Genomic DNA, 10,194 nt, shown 5'->3' with positions numbered 1-10,194 from the left:
ACATAGACCAATCCACCGTTCTCCTATTGACCTTCGCTGACCATATGAGCCACATATTATCCTGAGGGGGGGCGGGGGACCGTGGTACGAGGCGAGAACCCGGGGGTGGACCTCACAGACGGGATGTTCATGCTGCTAAAGCCCATCACCGAGGGTGGGGGGGGGGGTGGATCTGAATAAAGCCAGCGTTTGTGGGGTCAAGAAAACAGCCGTGAGATGGGCTGATGAGACAGGGAGCGCTGAGGCGGCGGTCTGATCGTGGGGGTCAGGGGTCGCGGGGGTCAGAAACATCCATCAAAGCAGCTTTACAAGGCATGGATACAGACAGCATCTCTCTGAGGAAGGCTTATCTGGGAGAGAGGAGTGAACACCAGTACACACACACACACACACACACACACACTCCATGAAAAATGCATGAACCTGTGATACATAGATTGATGTGATTCCAGAGTTGTTAAGTGTGCATTGTGAGCTGATACTGTAACTCCTGCTGTCAGCGCTGGTTTGCGCTCCGTTATCCCAGCGCTGCACAGAGGGCTGATGGAACGGAGCACAAACTAATGAAGACCCAGTTCAATCATATCACACAATACAGACGCGCCTGTTTGTCAGGGTGTGTGTGTGTGTGTGTGTGTGTGTGTGTGTATACACTGTGTGTAGGTGTGTGTGTGTGTGTGTGCACGCGCAACTCGCGGAACCGCCCCATGATTCGGATCCACTCCAAAATTTAATGGCTACTACCCAGATAGCAAGCGGATCTGGGCCATATACAGGCCAAATCTGGCCCTTGTGGCTTAGTTCCGGCCCATATTTGGCCCAGAATCATTACACATCTGCTTGCTATCTGGGTAAGTTGGCCGATGCTACACCCCTCCGCTGAGTTTCATGAAAATCGGTCTGGTAGTTTTTGGGTAATCCTGCTAACGAACCAACAAACCAAGGAACAAACCAACGAACAAACAAACCAAGGAACAAACCAACAAACCAAACAAACCAAGGAACAAACTAACGAACGAACAAGCTGTCGCTGGGACGAAGGTAAAAAATTAAATATCGAAATGATTTAATGCAAACTTTATTCATACTTCCGTCAGCATACACTGAAAGAGACAGAGAGATAGAGAGAGAGGGAGAGAGAGAGAGAGAGAGAGAGGGAAAGGGAGAGAAAGGAAGAGAGACAGATGTAGCGAGAGCTAGAGAGAGAGAGATAGAGAGGCTTATACAGATAGAGGGCTAGAGAGAGAAAGAGAGAGAGAGAAAGAGAGAGAGAGAACTTGGAGTCGATAGTCGATGTTGTCCATTCTGGCAGATGTGGTGTTGCAGGCTGTTATTAGCAATGATTCATCAGAGAGCTCTAATGAGGTTTAATGTGAGAGCCCCCTGTCCCCAAATTACATGTCCCCCCTCCCTCCACCCAACACACTCATTCTCCCACAATCCCCCAGTGGGCGGGGGATAGCAGGGACCTGACCCCTGACCCCCTGATGGACGTCCCCCTCCATCATACGCCCTGGAAGACACCAGAGACAGCCAATCACGTCACTCTCTAACAATGGAACTGGGTTTCTCCTCATTCTAGATTCTCTGGTTCTTCAAAGCAGACTGGTAGAACACTGACTGGTATAGAACCCTGACTGGTATAGAACCCTGACTGATAGAACAGACTAGTAGACCACACATGCGGTCCGGTAGCCAGTCACCAAATAAAACCGTGTCTCCTCTCCGCAGAAGCCGCAAAAACATTCCCTGCTCACTTCATCTTTATTCACAGCAATGTGAGCTCACGCTGGGAAGTAAACACCGAGAGCCTGATACAAAGGCAAGCATGTTATACGCCCCCCTAACCACCCACCCATCCATCCCGACCTGACACCCCCCCGTTCACAACTCCTAATACAGCACAGCTACACACATGGAACACAATTATGATTCATCATGTGAGCAGTTCGGGGGGCCCCCTGCCTTCCACGCATGTGGAAAGCAGCAATCTAGATGTTCCCCCCCTCTGGGCCGCTTGGCCAAGAGTGCCGGGCAGGAAGAGGGAACGGCATCTAGCCCCCTGCCTCTATGACGATCAGAGTGGGCCGCGATCGGGAAGACGCTCGGAGGTAACTCAGCCCACTAAGACCGTCAAAGAGCGCCACAGGGGGACTGCTGTACATTATAGGCCCCGGCCTCCACGGGCCAGCGCTTCGTGCTACAGCCTAGTGTCTCTGCCTCCATGTTGTCTGGACGGACCGCTGGATGGCCCTTCGGAGATGTTTCGGCCCACGATCACCACGGAGCGCCACAGAGACTAAGCTAGTGAAATTCCCCGGCTTCCACTAGCCGACGCATAGTGGAATACCAGAAGAAAGCAGCAATACCCCCGGAACAGAGAGCAACGACGACAACAGAGACGACATCGACAGAACACGGGCGGAGCAGGGGAGGAGGTGGGGCGAGCGTGCAGATACGAGCGATCAGCAGTAATGGCAGAGCGGACGCGAGAGCAGAGAACGCAGAAGCAGCGAGCGTGCAGATACAAGCGATCAGCAGTAATGGCAAGAGCGAACAATGACATGTTTTGACAGCTTAAATACATGTGCTCTAGCGAGCTGAACCAATGCTATGACAGCTGACAGTCAGCTGGTGGGTTGCGTCATACGGGGTGTGACTGATTAGCCTCTGCAGATTAGCCCGGCGTTGACATCCGTGCCTCGCCTGAAGTATGTCGGAGACTTCATTATTATTATTATTATTATTATTATTAATAATAATAATAATACTAATAATACTAATACTACTAATAATAATGTATAATTATTATATTGGTCCTACCCAATAATTTGAACAAAGAAGATTATTCAATTTTTTTGTTTTTTTTGTTTAATGTAATAGACTTCCATTCAAATGCACCATCCTATCTTTTCTATTTTAAAAATTGACTGCTAGGGAGGACCGTCATTCAATTTCAGTCAGCATTGGCAACGGTTAGCATAGCTTGGTGCTAACGTTGTTAGGCCGCTAACTTACTTAGTTAGCCTGCTAGACTAGGTTAGTTTAAAAAGCTGTGTTGACAAGAGTTATGTGCAGGCTACCTACCTACCAATCTAACTACTTGGCTCATGACAGTCATTTTATCATTTTGCTGGCGAGTGTCAACATTCAACTTCAGCCAGCTACGTTAGCAATCACGCTAACTTCAGTGTAGTTTGCCACACCAGAATATGCGATACCCGGTAAACCTTATAAATGACTAAATTCAAACAATGTCAGTTAGTAGGCTATAAGCCAACGTTAAGCCAGTGTGTAGTGTGTATGGTGTAGCGTTAGTAAGCCAAATATGGATAACGGCCTCCTACGCGCGCTCCAAGCGTAATGACGCCGTTCCCATGGGGCTTCTCTTGCTATTGTTATGGCAGACAGAGTTGGCTAGATGGATGCGGTAAAAGTAATGCCTTTTATTAGGGTGGACAGCAGAATCCAATGTATTACCCCAGCTGAAGCCTGGGTAAGAAAGCTGTTATGGTTGTAGACATATCCATTCCAACACTGTATCTGAATGCAACATAAAAATTAAAATACAATTGCTGCAGGAACCTGCTGAGTTTAAAAAAAAAAAAACACCACTCTTCACCTCTTCATTGGTGCAAGTGTGCTATATTTATACTGAGGAGTGAGTTAAACCATTTCAACTCGATTACACCAACACAATGCATTGATGGGCGGAGCTCTGTGCTCTGTGAGCAGCCTTTCATGTCAAATGTAATTTGCTGTTTTAGCATGTGTCTCTGATTGTGATGAACTCGACCGTGAGGTGATGGAATATGAGAGAGAGGGAGAGAGAGAGGGGGAGAGAGAGGGAGAGAGAGAGAGAGAGAGAGGGAGAGAGAGAGGGAGAGAGAGAGGGGGGGGAGGGGGAGAGAGAGAGGGGGGGGAGGGGGAGAGAGAGGGAGAGGGAGAGAGAGACAACCTCTGGTACCCTGCTAAACGCAACACTGAGCTCATTAGAGCTGCCTCAAAATCACACACAGACAGACAGACAGATACACACACACACACTTGAAAATTCTCTCTCTCTCTCTCACACACACACACACACACACACACACACACACACACACACACACACACACACACACACACAGACAGACAGACAGACAGACAGATACACACACACACCACACACAGACAGACAGATACACACACACACACACACATTTGCAAATTCTCTCTCTCTCTCTCTCTCTCTCTCACACACACACACACTTGATGTTTTCAGTCCCACATTTAACAAGCAGGAACGAAAAAATATGGAGAGAGAGAGAGGGAGAGAGAAAGAGAGAGAGAGAGAATGAAATAGAGAGTCAGCGAATACCGGAAGAGTTGAGGTGACAGCAGAAAAACAAGGAGCAGAGAATGAGCAAGAGACAATGTGTGAGAGAGGAGGGATGAAGGAGAGAGAGAGAGAGAGAGAGAGAGAGAGAGAGAGAGAGAGAGAGAGGAGGAGAGGAACAATGAGAATGCAGACAAAGCAGGTGGCCTGGGTAATTGCCTGGGGAGTATAATGAATGAGACACAGAGCGTCTGACGGAATCGTCGCCATCTCCTCATTCTCCTCTCTCCCTCTGTTTCTCTCTCTCTCATTATCTCTCTCTCCATCTTTCTCTAACCCTCCTCTTCTTATCAATCCCCCCTTTTCAATCTCGCCCTTTACACAGATCTCTAACCCCATCTCTCTCCCCCTTCACATTCCTGTCTCTTCCCTGTCGTCTGGCACTTTGATTCCACTGCTCCTCCCTCCCTCCCTCCCTCCCTGGTTCTCTTCTCTTCCTCCTCCTCCTCTTTGCTTCTCCTTCTCCTCCCTGGTTCTCATTCTCCTTCTTGGTTCTCTCCTCCTCCTCCTCCTTGGTTGTCTCCTCCTCCTCCTCCCTGATTCTCTCCTCCTCCTCCTCCTCCTCCCTGATTCTCTCCTCCTCCTCCTCCTCCTCCTCCTCCTCCCTGGCTCTCTCCTCCTCCTCCTCCTCCTCCTCCTCCTCCTCCTCCTCCTCCTCCTCCTCCCTGATTCTCTCCTCCTCCTCCTCCTCCTCCCTGATTCTCTCCTCCTCCTCCTCCTCCCTGATTCTCTCCTCCTCCTCCTCCTCCTCCCTGATTCTCTCCTCCTCCTCCTCCTCCCTGATTCTCTCCTCCTCCTCCTCCTCCTCCCTGATTCTCTCCTCCTCCTCCTCCTCCCTGATTCTCTCCTCCTCCTCCTTGATTCTCTCCTCCTCTTCCTCCCTGGTTCTCTCCTCCTCCTCCTCCTCCCTGGTTCTCTCCTCCTCCTCCTCCTCCTCCCTGCTTTTCTCCTCCTCCTCCTCCTCCTCCCTGGTTCTCTCCTCCTCCTCTTCCTCCTCCCTGGTTCTCTCCTCCTCCTCTTCCTCCTCCCTGATTCTCTCCTCCTCCTCCTCCTCCTCTTCCTCCTCCCTGGTTCTCTCCTCCTCCTCTTCCTCCTCCCTGGTTCTCTCCTCCTCCTCTTCCTCCTCCCTGATTCTCTCCTCCTCCTCCTCCTCCCTGGTTCTCTCCTCCTCCTCCTCCTCTCTGATTCTCTCCTCCTCCTCCTCCTCCCTGGTTCTCTCCTCCTCCTCCTCCTCCCTGATTCTCTCCTCCTCCTCCTCCTCCCTGATTCTCTCCTCCTCCTCCTCCTCCCTGATTCTCTCCTCCTCCCCCTCCTCCCTGATTCTCTCCTCCTCCTCCCCCTCCTCTCTTTCTCTCTCTACTATTGGTTGATACAGTCAGGTTGACCTTACAGGAGGTATTTTAGATTATCTAAAGGTCTAAGGTCTGAATATCACACACACACACACACACACACACACGCACGCACGCACGCACGCACGCACACACACACACACACACACACACACACACACACACACGCACACAGTCATTTAGCAGACGCTTTTTTCCAAAGCAACTTACTTCAAATAAGTGCATTTATCGTAGGTAGTTAAGAGAACCGATAGTTGCCAGAAATCCTAAGTGCATTCCTAAACAAGCTCCTAAGAGCTTAGCCAATGCTCATTTAAAAGTACCAGAACAAATAAACACAAGCAAACTGTAATACGTGCTAAGAGCTCAGAGTAGTTCTTCTGGAAGAGGTGAGTTTTCAGCCTGCGGTGAAAGATTGCCAGTATCACCCCCCCCCCCCCCCCCGGGCCTCAGTGCGGGGGACGCGCTTCACCTCTGTGGGGGCCAGGGGAACCTGGCCTCGGAGCGCCAGGGTAACCAGCCTCGCCGCGAGGCAGCAGAGCGAAGGGGTCGGGCGGGGGTGTAGGGCGTGACCCTGGCCTGGAGGAAGGACGAAGCTGATCCTTTCATTGCACCTGTAGGCTAGCGCCAGAACTGAACTTAAACTGGATGTGGGCTGCTACAGGGCGCCGGGGTAGTGAGCGGAGAAGGGAAGTGTTTGTGTGTGTGTGTGTGTGTGTGTGTGTGCGTGTGTGTCATTATAAAGGGATGGTTGACAGCAGCCCTGTCAGAAGTGAGTGAGTGTCATTGTGAGCCAGTGAATAGTGTGGATGAATGTCACAGTCCATAGTGATGGCAGGTCGATTTTGTGTGTGTGTGTGTGTGTGTGTGTGTGCCTGTTTGTCTATGTGCATGTGTGGGCGGGTGTAGAGATGGGTTTGGGGAGGGTGAGAGTGGCACATGAGGTGAATTCGAACTACAGAGAGAGGGATAGAGAAAGAGAGAGAGAGAGATACTTAAAAAGAAAAGAAAAATACTTTTATTTCCAAAGTCAGGCATGTTTACCCCATGACGTCAGTATGTTCGACTGCAGGGCTATCACCTCAGTCTGAGGGGGTGGTGGGTAACACCGGTGTCATAGAAAGTGTAGTTTCACCACCTCACCACCTCCCTCAACCTTTCACATAGCTGTGCTAATCTAATTTAGGACAGGATGACCTCCAGGAGGTCAACACACCTAGACGTTGTCTGCTCCAGAATAACCATCCTTTGTCCCATTGTCCCTGCAAGAATTATCGTCTTTTCTCATGTCACGTGTCTGTATTCTCCACCACTGTTGATGATGCCTGCCATTTAATATGATGTACAATGGGTTAGCCAATCACATCCTGGAAGCGTCATACCTGTGTATTGCTTGAAAATAAGGTCGCGCAAGACCAGACTGCGGCACTTCTGTTGGATACCACTCACGTGCGTTGTCCTGAAGTCCTTGCGCTCGTATGTTTTCTCAATAAACCAGACTTAACCTCTTTGTGTGAATCTTGGCAAATCCTTTTTGATTAGATCAGTTAAAAATCTTCTACACCGGCGCCCCCCAGGGAGCTGTCCTGGCACCCTTTCTCTTCACCCTCTACACCTCCGACTTCCAGTCCAGCTCAGACCAGTGCCCCCTGCACAAGTTCTCTGATGACTCCTCTGTCGTCGGTTACTTCACAGGGCCCTGTTTGAGAGCTTTGTGCAGTGGTGTGACACCAACCACCTTCTGCTTAACACCAGCAAAACAAAGGAGTTGGTGGTGGATTTTAGGAGGAAAAGGGGGACCCCCAGCCCCTCATAACCATCAAGTGGGCGGAAGTCGAGAGGGTGGACTCCGATAAGTACCTGGGAGTCCAAATAAACAACAAACCGGAATGGACCGACAACAGCGAGGCTCTTTTCAGGAAGGGGCAGAGCAGACAGTTTTTCCTGAGAAGGCTGAGGTCATTCAACGTCGGCAACAAGCTGCTGCAAATGTTCTTGGGGGCGGCTGTAGCTCAGTTGGTAGAGCGGGTCGTTCAATGATCGAAGGGTCAGTGGTTCGAATCCCAGCTCCGACTGTCCACATGTCGAAGACACCTAACCCCAAATTGCTCCCAATGAGCAGGTTAGCACCTTGCATGGCAGCTACCGCCATTGGTGTGTGAGTGTGTGTGTGAATGGGTGAATGAGAGGCCATTGTAAAGCGCTTTGAGTGCCGCTAAGGTGGAAAAGCGCTATATAAGTGCAGTCCATTTACCATTCTATCAGTCGGTGGTCGCCAGCGTCCTGTTCATTGTGGCCTGCTGGGGGGGCAACATCTGTGCGAGGGATGCTACAAAGCCGAACAAGCTGGTGAAGAAGGCCAGCTCGGTGGTGGGGACCGGGTTGGACAGCCTAGAGGTGGTGGCAGAACAGACGATGAGGAAAAGGTCGGCGGCCATGTTGGCCAATCCCTCCCATCCGCTGTATCGTGAGGTGACGGGGATGAGGAGCAAATTCAGCCACAGATTTGTTCTCCCCCATCAGAGTACAGAAAGATTTGGACAGTCCTTCATTCCAGCTGCACTTCGAGTCTCCAACCGTTTCGAACACAGCTACTGTTTACTTCCGTGTTTACCTGTGTTTACCATCGCTCTGACATCAAACAATGGAGACGAGCAATAAAAGACTGCTATCATATCCACACGCAACCGCTGAAACCGGAATTGTCCATAAACTTCACCCTGGACTCCGGTTTCAAACAAACACGGTTTCAGGGGCCCGAAAAGGCGGTTGCATGTGGACGAACAGTGCATCCGCGAAGACAAATACACGGTTGCAAAAGTACACGGGCTCGTGTGGACAGGGTCTCAGACTCCACAACCAGGCCCTGCAGGGGGCGGCGGGGACCTGGAGTTGGAGCTGATAGGCTGTTGAAGACCCCCTGCTGCTCAGACTTTGACTACACATGAACTTGAGAACTTTAGTTTGCATCTCAGCTTGCACTGTGCTTATTTATTGAGCCTGCACTGTTTATTTATTTATTGCATTTTTGATGTCTGTTCTCTTTTATCTGTTCTTAAGCTGTTTGACAACAATATTTCCCCAGTGGGGACAATAAAGGTTTTCAATGAATTTTCAATGAATTTAATCAATTTTTCTTTTGTCACAAGTCAAAAATACAAAGTCTAACAAGTTACCACCAACAACAAGATAAAACCACATCAGAACCCGAGAACCAAAGAGTTCTCCCTCACGGAACAGAGGACCCCCTGTACCCCCCAGATGCGCACAAACCCCTCTATGTTCCCCTCAGTTTGTAAAAGGCAAACTCCCCCCTGAGTCTAGCAGCCAGCAGCCCCTTCAGCATCAGGACCACATCCTCTGACCCCCCCCCCCCCCCCCCCCCCTCACATCAGGACCACCTCCTCTGACCCCCCCCCCCCCCTCACATCAGGACCACCTCCGTGAACCTGATGTTCACCAGTCTGAGCAGCGGTCTGTAGGACCTAATATTCACCAGTCTGAGCAGCGGTCTGTAGGACCTGATGTCCACCAGCCTGAGCAGCAGTCTGTAGGACCTGATGTTCACCAGCCTGAGCAGCGGTCTGTAGGACCTGATATTCACCAATCTGAGCAGCGGTCTGTAGGACCTGATGTTCACCAGCCTGAGCAGCAGTCTGTAGGACCTGATGTTCACCAGTCTGAGCAGCAGTCTGTAGGACCTGATGTTCACCAGCCTGAGCAGCGGTCTGTAGGACCTGATGTTCACCAGCCTGAGCAGCGGTCTGTAGGACCTGATGTCACCAGCCTGAGCAGCGGTCTGTAGGACCTGATGTTCACCAGCCTGAGCAGCGGTCTGTAGGACCTGATATTCACCAGTCTGAGCAGCGGTCTGTAGGACCTGATGTTCAGCAGCCTGAGCAGCGGTCTGTAGGACCTGATATTCACCAGTCTGAGCAGCAGTCTGTAGGACCTGATGTTCACCTGCCTGAGCAGCGGTCTGTAGGACCTGATGTTCACCAGCCTGAGCAGCGGTCTGTAGGACCTGAGGTTCACCAGATCAACCAGCTGCTGGACAGACGTCTTCATCAGATGACCCAGCTTGACTCACCCAGCTTCTCTCAGTCTGGAGACAAGAACCTGATATGTGTGTGTGTGTGTGTGTGAGAGAGAGAGAGAGAGAGAGAGAGAGAGAGAGAGAGAGAGAGAAAGAGAGCAGAGAGAGAGAGAGTCAGAGAGAGAGAGAGGTAGAAAGAGACAGAGAGAGAGGTAGAGACAGAGAGTGAGACAGAGAGAGCAGAGAGAGAGAGACAGAGAGAGAGAGAGGTAGAGACAGAGGGAGAGAGGGTGAGACAGAGCAGAGAGAGAGAGAGAGAGAGAGAGGTAGAAAGAGTCAGAGAGAGAGAGAGAGAGAGGTAGAGACAGAGAGGAGAGAGTGAGACAGAGAGAGCAGAGAGAGAGAGGTAGAAAGAGACAAAGAGA

This window comes from Borostomias antarcticus, assembly GCF_949987555.1.
Source record: "Borostomias antarcticus genome assembly, chromosome: 13".
Classification (NCBI taxonomy): domain Eukaryota; kingdom Metazoa; phylum Chordata; class Actinopteri; order Stomiiformes; family Stomiidae; genus Borostomias; species Borostomias antarcticus.
This window is presented reverse-complemented; position numbering follows the sequence as displayed.